Here is an 18,089-nt window from a genome sequence, read left to right as displayed (position 1 = left end):
CCAGCAGAATGAATCCGTTGGGCACAACAAGAAATTGAATGCAAAGGGGGAGAATCCAACGAACAGAAAAAGTCATGACAAAGATAAATCAATATGTATGAGTTATAACCATTAATGTGATAATGTTCTCAATTCACCAATCAAAAGAAATAGACTGGCAGAGTGGGTCAAGAAGCACAATCCAACAATATGCTGCATACAAGAAACACACTTAATTCAAAAAGAAACTCATAGTCTGAAAGTTAAAGGGTGGAAAACAATACTCCATGCAGCAGGAACCTCCCCCCCCCCAAAAAAAGGGAGTAGCTATCCTCTTTGCAGATTAAGTGGATTTCAAACCAAACTCTGAAACACTCTGGTCCCAAGAATTTCAGATAAGGGATATTCAGCTTGTATGTACCAATCTATTGTGAACATGTGTTTTCATTCCTCTCAAGTAAAAACTTAAGAACAGGACTGTTGGTTCTTAACAGTAATACAAGAAATTTATATATTGTTTTCCAAAATGGCTTTGTCATTTTACATTAACATCAGCAGTATTAGCAAGTTCTAACTAGTTCACACCTAAGCTGACATTTGTTCTTTTAAAACTTTTAACTTCATCTCCCTAATGAGTGTATAATTCAATCTTGTTATTGGACTTATTAGTATTTTTCTGATTCTAGAGTTGCACACCTTTCCTTGTGCTGTACTGGCTATTTATCATTTTGTGTCTACTTTTTAATTGGGTTGTCTATCAATGAGCTGTAAGAGTTCTTTATATATTCTGGTCATAGGTTATATGCATTATAAATATGGTCTGTTTAGGGACTACTTTTCATTTTAATGATGTCATTTAAAGTTCTAAATTTTGATGGAATCTCATTTATCAACTTCTTTCTTTTATTCATGTTTTTTATATCCTAGGAAATTCTTTCCTACCCTAAATTCATAAACATTTTCCCTTATAATTTCTTCTTAAAGTTTTATAGCTTTAATCTTTCATATTTAGGTTCATAGATCCTTTCAAGTTATTTTTATGTATGGAAATAAAGGGTTGAGGTTAATTTTTTATAGACGGATACCAGGTGTTCTAGTGCCGTTTGCTGAAAACACTATCTTTTCCTCTGCTCTTGAATTGAGTTTATGTTCTACAAAAATGTTGTTAATCTTTCAAAACTCAGTGGACCATATATGTGTGGTTCTATTTCTAGATTGTTTTGTTCCAATGATCTATATGTCTTTCCTTACACCAGCACTGCCTTGATTACTGTAGCTTTAGAGGAAGTCTTAAAATTAGGTACTAAATTTCTTCCAAATTTTTTTCTTTTTTACTTTTCCAGGTCCTTTGTACTCCTACATAACTTTTAAATTTCAATGTCTAATTCTTCATTTATAGCAAGTATACATAGACCTGAATTTTTATATATACCTTGTATTTTCTAATCCTGCTAAATTCAAATACAAGTTCTAGGGGATCCTAGAGATTTCTCAGTATTTTCTCTGTAGATGATCATTTCATCTACATATAAAGATTTTACTTCTACCTTGCCAATCCTATCCTAATTGTGTCATTTTATTGCCAGACTATTTTGGTTTAGGCCTATGTATCAAAGTTTAATGGACAGATGAAGAGTAGGCATATCTGCCCTTGTTCCTCACCATAGGGAGAAAGCATTGTATCTTCTTCATTCATATAAGGCATTTTTGCTGGAAGTATGGAGTATGTCTTTAATCTGTTGAGAAGGTTCTGTTCTACTTCTAGTCTCCTGATACCGTTTACCTTGAACAGCTGTAGAATTTAGTCCGATACTTTTTTCTTCAATTAGTGACAGGATCATATGGCTTTTTCCTTTCCTCTGTTAAAATGATGACTTTTGGGGGTGGATCTTCCAATGCTGAACCAACACTGCCATCCCTATAACAAAACCACTTTCTACATCCTGCCAGATCTGACTTCTCATAGTTTGTTTTGTTAAACAAATTTCAATGTTCATACTTTTTTCTACTATTATCTTTATCCAGTTTTAGGATAAGCACAATGTTGAGTTCCTAAAATGAAGGGAGAAGTGTTCCTTTTTTCTGCTTTGTTTGATATAATTTATCAGTTAAAATGTATATGAGCTTACTGTTGTCATATAGGTAGGTTTTCAAGCTAGGAATATACTTTCTTTAATAGGTGCTATTCAAATTTTATATTTCCTCCAGAGTCAGTTTCATTAATTTGTCTTCCAAGGTACTTCTTAGAAGTTGTCAAGTTTATTTCAAAAAAGATTTTTGTAATATGCTTTCTATATCCTTTTAAATTCTGTAAAATCTGTGGTAATGTCTTCTAGATCTTGATATTGTAATTTTAAAAATGTATAATTGATATTGTGCAATAGGAAGTAAAGGTCTAAAGGAGCAGGGCAAGTGGGAGGGGTAGGGGAAAGGAAAGAAGGGAAAAGAAAAAATATGAGAAAAGGAAAAAAATGGAAACAAAGTCTTTGCAAATAGGGAAGGGTGGAGGGGGTGAACCGGAGGGCAGGGGAAGGGGAAAAATAAGAACCAAGATACATCATGTAAAGGTACAAGATCCCAATGATGAATGTAACTGTATTTTATACCTAAAATGTACCAATAAAGCTAATGGAAAAAAAAAAGATCACCCCTGAAGTTAGGAGCTCATCTCTCCCTAGGAAAATTGCCCAAAATCCTACATTGTAGAGAGCAGCTCTGCTGTCAGACCTCCAGAGCACATACCACCTGGAATTGCCTTCAGCCGCAGCCACCGCCGCCACCGCCTCCCCCCGCCCCAAACACATCACCCAAGGCCAGTCCCTGGGGTCTGGAAGGGGAAACCCTCGGCTTTTTGCTTGTTGTTTTGTTTTGGCACATAATATATAAGTGAGAGGCAAGCTGGAAGAATTATGGATTTGCTAATCACATACAGAATAATAGACCCAAACTCAACAAACACTAATCATAATGAGATCTAACATCTGTTGTATCCCCAACATGAACCAGGTTCCATGTTTGATGCTCTATTTTAGATTTTGATAGGCCTCTACTTGTTGGCTTTATTGACCAGAGAGAGGCTGATTAATCTGCTAATAGCCGTCCCCATTTTACTGATTAGATTCAGTCATATCCATGAATGGTAAAGAATGTTCTCAAGGCCTCGTTCTGACCTCCTTAATTCCTTAATCCCTTCATGCTGGTTCTCAAAGACTCAGCCTTTTTCACTTTAAATGTGCAAAATCATTTTAAAATCAAAGCAGCCAGAATGTGGTGCTGCTGGGTCCTCACACCCGCGCTTCTCTCTTCCCTGTGCTTTCCTCCATGAGCTGGGGTGGGGATAGGGGAGAAAGCAGGCCAGTTTCACCCTGTAGGGTCCTTGCAGCTGCTTATGGGCCCCAGCTTCTCTGGGTGTTGCTTCTGTGTGCCAAGTGTCCTATGCCAGTTCTCCTGGGCATTTGTACCTGAGTGGGAGCTCCTGGGGCCTCCTGTTGCACAGCACCTAGCTGGCAAATTCACCTCAGACACCACTTCTGCTGCCCTCCAGCTCCCTCCCTTCGAGGGACAGCTCACTGCAGGAAAATCAGGAGGGAAGGCTCAAGCATCCAGGAAAAACTGAGCGGCCTCAGCCTCATTCCCTGCAGCCCCTTCTCAGCTCAGCGGCACTGGAGCTCTCTACCCGCAGAGGTCTATTCCAGTCACAAACACAGCCTATTTTGCACTACAGGCAACTCCAAAATTGACAGCCATTATCTTGGGGTTTCCCACAGGGAGTGTGGGAAGGGGAAGACCAGGTTAAATGACAAAAGGGACTGCAAGCAGTTAGCACCAAGGAGTTGTGGGCGCAAGTAGTTGTAAATACAGTTCTGTAGCAAAAGGAAGCAGCTTCCTGGAGTAATGGATCCCTCTTAGGCTGGGGCAGGAAAAATACAAAATAAGCCTGGAGGACCTTACAGTGACAGAGAGCAATGTGCTAAAAGCATCCAATGATCCAAACTAGAATAATCTAAGCAAGAAAATTACATAGTATTAGATTGCACTCCAAGTTATGTTATAAACATGAGTCCATATTGATATAAATGGTTGAAAAAATTAGTGGAGACAAAAGGCCAAGTTTTACCGACAGAAAAACTGTACATGAGCGAGTAGGTGCTCCCACTTACTCTCCCATGCTAAGCATGGGTGGACTTGGTGATTCACTTTCACAAAATAGAGCAGGGAAAAGCAGATAACTCCACTAAGTGGAGAAATTTGACAAATGCCACCTTAACCAACTGGTGAATATTACATGTGTATATCAAGTACCCCTCAACATAATATTTCTATGGCATTGTCACAAAAAAATCTATTCTGTCGGTCTAATCATGAAACACACAAATTGATACTGTGTAAAATAGTTAATACTACCAGACTACCAAAGTTACGAAAATTGAAAAGACTGAGAAACTGCTATACATTAAATGTAATATAGTTGTGTTAATTTTCTCTAGAGGCACAGACTCAATAGAAAGTATAATTATGCAAGGATTATTAGGTAGACTTACGGGAGCAGAGGCAGGAGAGTCCACAGTGGCCATCTGCATGCTGGAGAGCCATCTAATCAAGTAGCTGCTCCATCCAAGCAGATGGAAGCTGTAGAACAGAAGGCAACAAAAATGTAGTACCAGTCCAAGATCAAAGGCCTGGAAGCTCACTGGAGAGTCACTGGTGTGCATCTGTGTTGGAAGGCTAAAGAAACTGTAGACTGAAGCCCAAAGGTGAAGGCAGCAAAGAACATGCCTTCTCAGAAGACTGGTGCTCTTCCAAAATGCTTTCATGTCCTTTTCCTTTTTTATTCCATCCAGGCCACAGGCCTGTTGGTTGCTACCATCCACAACCAGGGAGGGCCGTCCCCACCCAGTTTGCTGGGCTATATGTCAATCATCTACAGATACAGACACACCTGGAGCCATGTTGGACTAATCTGCTCGACATTTCTTACTGCAGTCAAGTTGACATATTACAACTTATGGTCACAATAATATTCTGGATTGGATAGTGGAACAGAGTAGGGGCATTAGTGGAAAAACTGGTGAAATATTAAAATCCAGAAGTTAGTGAATGGTATTGTAGGTTAGTAATGTAAATTGGTAATAGAAAAAATGCGTAAGAAGTAACAATGTTTTATCTGGCCTACTTTTTCATGTATTTATAATTATTCTAAAATTTTTAAATGTCATTTTTAGAAAGTGAAAAAAATCTTCAAAATGATACATGCATTCTTAAACATGTTATTTCTCCTTAAATATATAAATGTGCATTCATTAGCTATTTTTAGAAATAAAGCTAGAAGTGATTTCTTCAAATATGGATCCAATGAACTGTGCTTCATTTTTCTCAAATTTGAATTTATAATTAGGCATTTGTAATTTTAACTTTCAGTTTCCTTAAAAAGTGATAATTTTAAGGAAGTGAAATGCATTGTGATGACAGTGTCATTCAAGATTTACTATTTCTCCAATTCCTTTTAAATTATTATATAAAAGGGGTTCCTTTGACATCTATTAAAATTTGTAAATATACATGAAAATAGAGAAAAACAGTATAATGAATGTCCATTAACCCATTTCTTGGTTTCCAAAATTATCAGTATCTTGCTAATTTTATACATTTTATGTAGCATTTTAAAACAAATCCCAGTCACGTTTTGGGATCCATACTTCTGAAACACTTCAAGACCTTCCCTTAACACAATACCATACTTTGGTCACAATCAACAAGATTAATGTAATTCTGTATCATCTAATATTCCATATCTAAATTTACTCAAATAGAGGCTAACAACTCACTTTAAGACAAATTAAACTTTATAAGAAACTAAAACTTTCCTTTCACAGTCATATTTGGGCACAGTTGCCTCAACCTGATGGTGACATGACTCACTGAAGGAACCACAGGCAGAATTAAAGGATGTAAGAAGGCTATATTGGTAAATAAAATAGCAATTTAACTCTTACCAAAGCAAAGTGGTAATAACAGAAAGGGGAGGGGAACCAAACTCCCAAAAACAAAATTGACTAAATAAACTGACACACTTGACAAAGAAAATTCTGCCCCCAAAATATGGACTTTGACCTGTAGGCAATAGGAGTTGTTAAAAGATTCCGGGCAAGAGAATATGTTGAGTTTATAATTTTTTCAATTTCTTTCACTGAAAGATGATTAATTAGAAGAAATAGAAAATCTCAGAACAGAGGCAGGAAGATAAATTTGAGGAAAGAGGTATCACAATATGTATTTTAAGAGGGAAAATTTCCAACTACCAATTATTTCTCTCAAAATGAGTCTCATTACTAACACCAGCCCTGACATCTTTCTCTCCTCTTAACTCACCCCACCACCACCACGAGATAAATTTGAAATCAGAAGGGAAAGGAAAAATTATGAGAAAAGGAAAAAAATGGAAACAAAGTCTATGTAAATAGGGAAGGGTGGCGGGCGAAGGGAGCACAGGGAATGGGGAAAAAAATAAGAACCAAGATACATTATGTACAGGCACAAGCCCCCAACGATAAATGTAAACGTATTGTATACCTCAAATGTACCGATAAAAGAATTTAAGCAAAAAAAAAAAATTTGAAATCAGAAAGTAGCCATGTACGTATATCCAAGTTCTTCCCTCTCTCATCCTTAAGGCCAACCTGTCCTAAAAGGTAAATCTCAATTCTCAGCCATGAGTGAGTCTTACTGACGAAAGCTTTAGCACAAGAGGAAAGGCAACTGTGAGGGTGAGGTCACCACCAGCCCTGGCTGAGTCCAAGTAAAGTCTAAAGAATGAATCTGCAGAAAATGATGGGATAACTGGGTACAACATGCAAACAATGAAACTGGACCCCCAACCCACACCATGTACAACAATTAACTCAAAATAGATCAGAGATTTAAATGTAATAAGCTATAAAACTCTACAAACATAACCATAAGTCTTTGTGACATTGAATTAGGCAATGCTTTTTTTTCTTTTAACCTTTTCATATTTTATTGATACATTTTAGGTGTACAATATAATGACATTCATCACTGGAAATTTGCACTTTTACATAATCTCTTGTTCTTATTTTTCCCCTTCCCCTGCCCTCCCTTCAACCCCTCCATCCCTCCCTATTTGCAAAGACTTTGTTTCCATTTTTTCTTTTTCTCATATTAATTCCATTCCCTTCTTTCCTTTCCCCTACCCCTCCCTCTTCCCCTTCTCCTTTGCCCCTTTTATTCCTATTTCACATTATCTATTATACCTTTTAGTCCTTATTTACACCTTCAGTTTCTCACACTAGAGAAATTATTCAGTATTTACACATGTGTGTCCTGTTTATTTAGCTTAAGAGTAAGGCAATGCTTTTCTTAAATATGAAATTAAAAGCACAAGTAGACAAAAACTAGACTTAAAATATAATATATAAATATTATATATTATATAATATTTAATATAAATTATATTATAATTAATTATAATATTATAATTAATTATAATTATAATATAATTATAATATATTGATTAATATATTAATTAATTATATTAATTAATATATTAATTAATTATATTATATTATATTTAATTTATAAATTTTGTGCTTCAAAATATACCCTCAAGAAAGTGAAAAGGCAAGACAGAATGGGAGAAAATCTCATTTCTAGTAAAAGGTTTACATATAAAAGGTATATAAAAATGTCTAACAGCTGAGTGATGGAAAAGACAACACAATAATAGGCTAAAATTGTAAATGTTTCTTCAAATCAGATATATAAATGCTCAATGGGTACAAAAAAAGATATTCAACTTCATTAATCACTAAGGAAATGCAAATCAAAGCCACAAAGAGATACCACTTCATACCCTATAAGGTGCCTTTAGTGAAAAAGACAGTAACAAGTGTTGAAGATGCAAAGTAATTTGAACCCTCATACACTGTAAGAATGTAAAATGAGCAGCTACTCTGGGGGAAGTCTGGCATGTCTTTAAGAGGTTAGACAGAGTTACACATGACCTAGCAATTCCACTTATACAAAATGAAACATACCCAAAAACTTGACGCCAAATGTTCATTGCAGAATTGTTCATAATAGCCAAAAAGTGAAAATATCCCAATGATCAACTAAGTTTTTTAAAATGTGGTATATTCATACAATGGAATGGTATTCAGCCATAAAAGTACTGACAGATATTACAAATAAATGAATCTTAAAAGCAGTATGCCAAACAAAAGAAGCTAGTCACAAAAGCCTCTATTGTGTGATTCAATTTTTATAATGTGCTATGAATTGAATTGTTGTGCCCTTCCAAAATTCTATGTTAAAATCAATCCTCCAATGCAAGAGTTAAAGAATTAATGTTCTTATAAGACATCAGAAAATTTGTTTTCGTGTTCTTGGCTGTCATGTAAAATACAGTTGAGCTTTGACTTACAAACTCAATTTTTTCTCTAGGCCTGGTTGTAACATGTTGGTCAATTTTAGGTTTAGGCTCCTCTGCACAGCTTTCAAAATCTCTCTCCTGTACACAGGAAGATCTCAGTGTCCTTAGACATTGGCCTAGGATTTCTCAACCCCACACAGGAAAGGTGTTATAATGTTCCTTCCAGAATTCTTTAAGGATTAAATCTGTATCTGAGACCATCTGGAAGCACAAGCGGCTGGCCCTCAGGTTGTAACTCGAGACTTGGTTAGTAAGTTAAAACTAAAATTCCAGTTTTAATCCAAGTTTTTCATATGTCAGGCTGGTTGTAACTCGAAGATCCACTGTACAATAAGACAGTAATCTGGAAAGCAAAAGGTGAGCCCTTCTACATACCAGACGTGCAAGCACCTCGATCTTGGACTTCTCTGCCTTGAACCTGTCAAAAGCACATTTCTGTTGTTTAAGCCACTCAGACTACACTACTTTTGTTACGGTGGCCCAAATACACTAAGTTCAGAATATACATATCCATAGTGAGAGAATGTTGATGCCAGAGGCTGGAGAGGACAATAAATAATTGCTAATGGGTACAGAATTTGTTGAGAGGTGATACATGTTCTGAAAATACAGTGGTAATCATTGCACAACCTTATGATACCAAAAATCACTGAGTTGTAGAGTTTATGCATTTAGCTAGCTACGGCAATGCATGCCTGTAAGCTCACTGTGCGGGAGGCTGAGGTAGGGGGACTGCAAGTTCACAGCCAGCCTGGACAACTCAGGAAGGCCCTGCCTCAAAATAAAAAGGGTTGACAATGCAACTGAGTGGTAGAATGCTTGCCTAGTATGTGTGGGTCCTGTATTCAAACACAGAGAAAGTATACACATTTGTGACTTGTGAATTATATCTCAATGTTATCTTTAAGAAGAATATGTTTGAAGAATATGAAGGAACAAAGAACGTGTTGAAGAATGTGAGGAAACAGAATACTGAAAGGGTTTCTAGTGGCCTATGGACTTGAGAGTCCACCTTGATGGTGTGGTACACTCACAATAAGCTGTCTAAGTATTAACTGTTGCGCAAGTGGCTTTGCAAAGATTACTTAAGACCACGCAGAATGTATTTAAGACTTTACTGAGGAAAAGCACATAGAGAAAGCACAATCTCCACAGGCTTGAGACTTCCAGGTATAGCTCCCCCAAATTCATTTCAGTCATAGAACCCACTTCATCTCCAGATTATGAATCATCAAGGGATTAGGCAGGTATTGGAAGAACTAGGGCAAAAGTTTCCAGGGGTATTTTGTGCCTCATTAGTCATGGATCCCAGCCAGGCTGTTGAAGTTCAGTCAGGTGTAAGCCATCAACTTACATGTTTCTAAACAATGCAAACAAACTAGCACTGGTGCATGCTAACTAACCAGCTCATTAGTCCTTATTTCGCCCAAGAATCAGTACCAAATTCTCAAGCATCTCTACAGACAAATAGAGCTACACAAAGCCAGCTGTTAGGTAACTATCATAATCATCTTTAACTGCTGTGGCCTGTGACCTAGCCAAGACACTTCAAGTTTTAAGCTTCAAGATACATTTTTGCAGAGGAATGTTTACAGAGGAATGACTATGGCTAGGAAGCCAGAGCTGGAAACCACTGAGACTGCACATAAAACAACAGTCAGAACTTGGCCTGGCACTGCAGGTTGTTTGCTATGAGAGTAGATATTTCCAGAGCTAGATGGCAGAACAATTTATCCACTTTTAAAACAGACAGCTGGGCCAGGGATTTAGCTCAGTGGTTCCACCCCCTGCCTCGCAAGCACAATATCCTGAGTTCGATCCCCAGTACCAAAAAAAAAAAACCAGTGACAGCAGTGGTCCTCAGCCAATGATGATTTTGCCACCCTAGAGATATTTGGCAATGTCTGGAGACACGTAAGGTTTTCACGGCTAGGGTGGGAGGGTCCTACTGGCATCTAGAGGATAGAGATCAGTAATGCTAAGAAACATCCTGCAGTGACAACAAAAATTATCCAACCCAAAATTTCAGGGGTAACCTACAACTCATAGGGTTAGGCTACAAGATCAAGTTACTTCCCATGATGTGCTCTCCATCTGGTCTGATTACATGTAAGAAGCTCCTTCGGAGGCCAGTTACTTAGGCAATTTCTATATGCAGAACGGAAGATACTTTACCTGCCCACAAGAGAAATTCCTCATCACCGTCAGACCCTACACATGGTTTAGCACTAGAAGAAGAGACGCAAGGGGAAATAAAAGTTAAGAAGTTTCAATTTGCTGGATGAGAAAGAAGTCTGTCACATAATCTCAAGTGATTATGAGTCAACACTGCAAATCTCCACTTTGCAGGAAGGAAAAATGCTCCACACATCATGTTGGAATAGGAAGTCAGATGCCTAAGTAGGCTTTTCCTATAACATAGGGCCAGAATTATGAGGAAATTTGTCACAGTTGAATTTAAATAAATCGATCATTGATCAGCATAGTGATAAGGCTGAAACTAATTTTTGGCAATAATACAACCAGGGTTTAGGAAACAATGTAGCCTTATTTTCTAAATTTTGTGCCTGGTTAATATAAGAACTTTCTGTGTCTTATTACTATTTTATACACTTTAAAAGTCAATTTTTTAAAAATAGCATATATTATTACATGTTAATACCTTGAAGGAATTACACTTATTTCTAGCTATAAGTATGAGAAGAACCCTAATTCTACCCAACCATCTCCAACGAACTGAATGAGACAGTTAAGACCCACATCAAAACCTTTAATATTTGACACACAGAGGTAAAAGAATGAAATGGTGAACTTGAACAGATTTAACTTTCATCTTACAAGGGAGGTTAATATCTGAACATTAAATTCTGGGCTATGACAACAAATTACACACATGGATCTAATTTTACTCCCTTCCTGGAACCCAACCAAAACAACAGCAAAATGATTTAAGTAAACTTATTGGGAAATAATTTTAGATTTATAGAAAAGTTGCAAAGACAGCACAGTTTATGAATCCCTTTCATTCTACTTCCCCTACCATTAACATCTCATAGAGCCATGGTAAATTTGTCAAAACTAAAAAATTAACATTGGCACCTTATGACCAACTGAACTAAACATCTAATCAGGATTTTACCCATTTTTCCACTGATGTCTCTTTTCTGCTCCAGGACCCATTGCATTTAGTTGTATTGTCTCACTAGTGTCTCATTTGTGACACTATAAAAGACTACCTGAGGCTGAGTAATTTATAAAGAACAGAAATGCAGTTCTCACAATTCTGGAGAATGAGAAATACAACATCGAGTTTTCCAACAGGTCCGGAGTCCAGTGAGAGCTGCTCTTTCTGCTTCCAAGATGGGGCCTGTTGAGGCAGCGTCCAGAGGAGGACTACTGTATCCTCACGAGCCCAATGGTGGAAGGGCAAAGGAGCCCCGTGCTGCATGAAGCCTTTTTTATAAAACCCTTAATCTCTTTCACCAGGGAGGAGCCCTTGTGGCCTAATCACCCTTAAAGCCCCCACCTGTTAATACAATCACATTGCTAAAACCTGAATTTTAGAGGGGGCACATCCAAACCATAGCAGTACCCTCAGTTCTGTGATTCTGTACTTTCTCAATAGTATATTGATTTTTAACCACAAAAGCTATAAACTACAAAAACCCAGAAAAGTGCAAGGAGATAATATTAACAAAAATCTAAAATATGAGTCCTAAACTAATAGAGGGAAAAGCAATGGGATCCATGCTATTGTTTTTTTCAGAAGGCTCTGTCCCTGGAGGTGATGCAGGAAGAAGGCAGAAAGAAAGATAAGGGGAAGACTAAGAAAACTACTTGAGACCCTTACCCACCCTGGACGAAGTCTGAACTTTGAAACTATAAAGTATGGCCTAGGACGTCGAGAACACCAGGTGTACTTACTTGAGCCCTTACAGAAGAAATTCTGTTTAATGTTTCAGCTGCAAGGAAAAACACTTAGCAAACTAGTAACTTTCACATGGTTATTTGTTAAATGAAACAATCTATGACTTTTTGCAGCAACCATGTGACCAAATATTTACATACTTGCTCCCTTCTAAAAACCTGGTGGAATTTAATTTATTCCTTACTTCCATGTGGGAAATACATTTGACATAAGCATAAACTGTGACTCGTATCAACTAACATACAATCTTCGAGGAAATGGATTTGTAGTTCTTAAGTGGTCATAGTTTTTCCTTGGCCTGAAACCCTACCATCATTGCCTTTATACATAGCAATATTGTATACTTCTATCCAGCCAAGTTCAAGACCCATCCCTCCATGGCTTTTATTATTTTTCTACTTGTCTCGCTCTTTCTAGCACCCCTTGTCCATACAAGTGTGTATGTAGGTAAAATGATAGTTCTACTTGTATCTATCACTTATTTTTGTACTTCCAAATTATTCCATATGTACTCCTCATTGGTCCTATATCAATAGTGAGCTGCATAAATCCTGGACTAATGTTTCACATGTATTATTTTCCTTGTGTATTTAGTAAAGCTGTAAGCTCTCACTATATCAGTGTTTCAAGAAATAAGGTAGGAAGTCTGTGCCTCACTGTCACCCAGGGTGTTGTTTTAAAAGCATATTAAATTCTGGTGACAGAGAGTAGTGACGGCTGCACAACAATGTGAATGTATTTCCTTGAACTGTACACTTAAAAAATTGTGTAGAAGATTGTAACTTTAGGCTACGTATATTTCACCACAGAAAATAATAAATTTTTTAAATTTTAAAGGGAGGGGCCGGGGATTTAACACAGTGGTTCCGCCACCTGCCTCACAAGTGCAAGGTCCTGAGTTCGATCCCCGATTCCAAAAAGAAAAATTCTAATGGGGATTCTTAGACCTGATGGATCAACGAATAAGCACATGAGAGAACGATGCACTTTCAGAGTTCTTCCCCAATTATTATTTAGGCAATGTGGTTTGAAAAAACATTAAATTAGATAGCCAATAAATACTAACAGTTGGTTTATATGATTGATTAGTGCCAATTTTAATCTGCATTTTGATTAGACCTAATGTTGACTCCCAAGGTCAAATGGCTCAAGAGACTAAGGTCCAAGGCACAGTCTTATCTCTACTGTCTAGAAAAATAACTCCCTATAAGCTCTTTTTTAAATCCTTTTATAAAAAGACCTTCTTGTAAATATTCTCTGTTTCATGAAATATGAGGAGTCATAGAAGAAGCATAAAACTCTATAAAATAAAGATGGGACATAAATTACCAGCAACATGACCACAGGCACCTGACCTACCCCTGCATGATTTTGGCCAAGTTCATCAACCTTCAAAATTCAAAGGAAATGTTCTTTAATAGGAGCAAAACCATTCTACAGCTCTCTCATCATTCAAATTGCTATCATGAGTGCCACATGAGCAGTGGTTTGTTGAATTGAATGATAATAAGCAGAGGTCTGCTGAATTGAATGATTCAAGGTTTTCTGAATACGCTTGATGGAGATTGACTACCAATCAAACTAGCATCTATTTTAAATGACTGAAAACCCTGAAATGCTGCTGAGACCATATTATTCTCCATCAAGCATGTAGTCAGACAGGACTCCATATGCTTAACCTTCCGCTAGACTTAACTACTTCTAACTGCTGGGGAGGCCCATTTATCTATCCATGAGTGGCTGTAAGAAATGGCTTCAGATTACACCTAAAGGTGGCTTGTAGCCCATAGCTCCAAATGGAAAGATTTCAAAGGTAACCTGGGAAAATATTCTGAAACTCTGGAGCAGATAGCTACCAAAAGCAAAGTGGTAGGCAGCGTGGAACATACTGCTCTGCAAAACAAAATGATCAGACTATGCAAAGCATGTAACTGCACAAAGCCATGTGACATGAGTGAGAAAGTCCATGTAGGAGCTGAAGGCAAATGGTGGAGATGTGAGTTGGGGACCAGGTAAATACAGATATGTATCATCTAGAGGCAAGAGGAAATAAATAGTGGGTGAAGGCTTAGGTAAAAAACAAGCTCATTTAGAAAAAAAAATTGATGGTTTCCGGAGATTGAGAGCAGGGGAAGAGAGAAAGTTCTGTGTAGCAGGAACAGTTTCAGTTCTGCAAGATGGAAAAGTTCTGGTGATCCAGTGAATAGCAATGTGCATACAGTTAACATTACTGTACTACATACTTAAAATGGTTATGGTGGTGAATTTTTTTTCTTACAAAAGTAATAATAATCTTGCATAGATTTTATTGACAATGACCTTGTGTGGGCAACGTTTTTAGTCTTTCCTCATATCAGTATTCAACAGATTGATCTAAATTTCAAAATATGCCTCTAATAAATAGATGGTTTTATATGTTGTTACCTGGCTGAAATAAACACAGAAAAATAAATTCATCCTCATCCTCCAAAAATACAGTGAGCAGCCCTCAAAAGTATGACCACATATTTAATGATCTCAGGTATGGAATATTTGATAGACAATAATCTTGCCTAGGAAGCACTTACAGAAACATAATTTTTTAAAAGCTGTTTAAACCATTTGTCTGGCAAAAATTATAACTCAGCCTGAGCAAGTGGCCTAAGTTGGTCCAAGACAGGAAGCCTTCTAAACTAATTAACTCTGCTACCTCAGTCCCACTTGAAACAGATGCCTGGTTTAAAAAATATTCATGACTGTTTCAAATACGTTCAGACTAAATTATCAAAAATATATATATAGCTAATTAGTAATAACCCATGCTTTTATATTAGTTGCATCCTATTATTTGCTAAATTTAAACCCTCTACTCTAAAAACCTTAACATGTCAATAAAATATCATAAAGCAAGATATTAATAGAATATAGAATTTATTTTCCACATACCTAAGCCTCACAGCAATTCTTCACGGTAAGAATTATCCTATTTCAGAGGAGGAAACTGAGACTCAGAGGGATAAGTGACTTAATTAAACCATGCAGGCTGGAGGCAGTAAAGCTGACACCTAGATCTACCTGACTTCAAAGCCTCTCCTCTTTCCATTTATTAGGCCTGCTTGTTAGGAAATAGAAACCTGGGAATCGTGCATTATAGATTAGAGTCAGTGACCTTGAAATAATTTTAATAGTTTTTCATGATATCTATAAAACACCTAGGCATTTAAAAGTTGAAAAGGAAAAATGTTAAACAACAGTGTCAGAAATTGTAGACCTAACAGTCCTACGATGGATTAATAGCTTATTATCCACCTACCTTTATCTTTATTAAAAAGCACAGAGAAAATTAAGAACCACCAACCCATTTTCAAATTTGTTGACTACATTAATTCCATCACTTGAAATTCAATACTCACCAAGCACTTTTGATCACACTTCCCCTTTGGTTTGAAAAAAAAAAAAAAGATACACCCTCTATTTTCTGGTTATCTGCTGATACACATCCAACTACTGCAAAATTTACTGCCTTAAAACAACAATAATTTTGTTAGTCCTGAATTAAGATACAGCTCAGTTGTGTGAGTCGTCTACACCTTGGATGGGGTTTCTCAGGGTACTACCTAATGGCTCTGTCACACTGGTCTGAAAGGTTCGAGACCACTTCTCTCACATGCCTGGTGCCTTGGAGCAGACAGCTAAAATGTTGGGTTCAGCTGAGCCTTTCTCTTAGCCTATGAGATCTCTCTGCCCCTGAGACCTCAGAGCCTTCTCACATGGTGTCCCTAACTGGGGATGCTTCTTTCATAGCAACTCAGGATTTCATGAGTGAGTATTCTCTAAAAGATAAAGTGAACACTGCCAGTCTCCTGGTGATGAGTAGGCACAGACACTGACATAGCATCACTTTTACTGTTTTCTATTGATCAGAGCCAGCACAGATTTAAGGGTAGGTGACAAAGAATCCCACCTCTCACTGGAAGGAGCTGCAAAAAAATTTGAAGCCAACTTTAATCTGCTATACTGTATTATAAACTTGTACTACTGAACTAGTATAGCATGAGGGTTACAAAACACATAAGGTGGAAAGTGTGTTACACAAGTGAATGCATTAATATTTTCTTCCCATGGTCTTTGAATCATATAAACAAATAATTACAACTTACTGTGAGGAGTATGATTACAGAAAAAGATATTAAGGATCACAGGAGCATGAAAAGTATGAACAACATGGCTTAGGGGGGTTGAAGAGCCAAAATCAAGCAATCTTTCTGGACACTATACCTCTTGTCATTGTTTTTATAGATGGGCCATGGTTTTTCTAACCCTTTGAAACTGCAAACTCCCTGAAAGTGGGACAATATGTACATTTCTCTGTTGTCCCATACTAAATGCTCAGTGAATATTTTAATTGATATGTATGGATTGGAGCTAGTTAATTGATATTAATTCCAATTGATGGAACTAATTGATTAGGTTTTTTGAACTAAATGTGTAAAATTGCACTCCTAACCACATTCAGTTTGTTAGTCAAAAGGGTGAGGGAGTAAGAGTATAGAAGAAATAAGTTGACGTATATCAACACTACTGGAAATTAAATGATGACTCATATCTGACAGCACTAAACAGATTGCAACCAGTATTCACAACCAGTTTTCAATACTTTAGTATTGAACCAAGGCATTGAAAACTATTTTTAAAATGAGAAAGCCAGGGTTTTATATATTCTCCTTAATAGTATTCAGAGAACATTCCTCATCACATCATTTGTATTTATTATTTTGTGCATCTGGATGCTTTTGAGATGTGCAGATTCTCTTCAAGAATCACGTACAGAGGAAGAAAAAGCAAGTCATTGCAGTTTGTGAATATAATTCAGCCCACTTGTCCAAAGTAACCATCTTTACTTTCTGAATCTGCTGATAACTAAATTTGACCAAACTGTAGCATGCGAGCCAACAGGAAAAATATCATCACCATAATCAAACAATTACAACATTCAAGAATCAGTGCAGTCATAGACAGTGTAAAGTTCTTGAAAGAGTTTGGTGGCAGAAAAAGAGGACTGTCTCAGGGATAGTCCCTGAAGAGCTTTAAGAATAGGTTACACAAGTCATCTGTCCAAATTGAGTTAGGTGAGGCCCAGCCTAGAATCACATTCAAATGCATGTTTCAGGGCACCATCCTTCTAGTTCTTTCTATGATATTTACAAATAATGAAAGAGAATTATTGGCTCTTAAAGTTGTAGAGAACTTTAGAGAATATCTATCCCAAGCATCTTATTTTATGGAAAGGAGATAAAAAGTCCAAGCGAGTGAACTGACTTGCCCAAAGACACATGGCCCAAAGTTATGAAATCTCTAGATTCTCATTTGTCCTGCACTCCAGGCATCAGCTCCCATAAGCTATCTTGGATATATTACTTTGAAATAATTCCCAGAGACCTAGACTCTAAGGAGAATCCTCACACCTGAGCAAAGTGTTTAACACATACGGTTCCCACACCAGATCTCAAAGGGTTGTCCTGTGGCACAATGTAATTATACCTCCTAAGGCAGCTTCTGTCTGGGCTTATAGAACCAACCCTTGTCTTAAACCTTGTGAATATAGTGAGTAACAGAATCAAAACATGTGTGGTTAAATGTAGTACTTCCTACCTTAATTAGATCCTAAGAAATGGGTTCACATTCCCATTTATATTCATGGCTTTTAAGCATGAGGGAATGTAGGGAACTTGGCCAGGAATGAAAAGTTAAACT

The 18,089-nt window shown here is 37.1% G+C and overlaps 1 long non-coding RNA gene across 2 annotated transcripts in view; it reads right to left on the bottom strand.

The window, feature by feature from the left end:
* The window catches only part of LOC110344028 (uncharacterized), a 529,159-nt gene extending 511,593 nt beyond the window's left edge, over nucleotides 1-17,566 (bottom strand). For both annotated transcript variants that reach the window (XR_002386299.2, XR_015443502.1), the window contains exon 1: nucleotides 11,708-17,566. This is a non-coding gene — a long non-coding RNA (uncharacterized LOC110344028). The remainder of the gene's footprint in view (nucleotides 1-11,707) is intronic.
* Between the last annotated feature and the right edge of the window lie 523 nt (nucleotides 17,567-18,089).

The sequence above is a fragment of the Heterocephalus glaber genome, unplaced genomic scaffold (assembly GCF_053883595.1).
Source record: "Heterocephalus glaber isolate CG9 unplaced genomic scaffold, H.glaber_assembly_v1.0 deba00000331, whole genome shotgun sequence".
Taxonomy (NCBI): Eukaryota; Metazoa; Chordata; class Mammalia; order Rodentia; family Bathyergidae; genus Heterocephalus; species Heterocephalus glaber.
The sequence above is the reverse complement of the archived record's forward strand: the minus strand, read 5'-3'. Positions and strand labels throughout refer to the sequence as shown.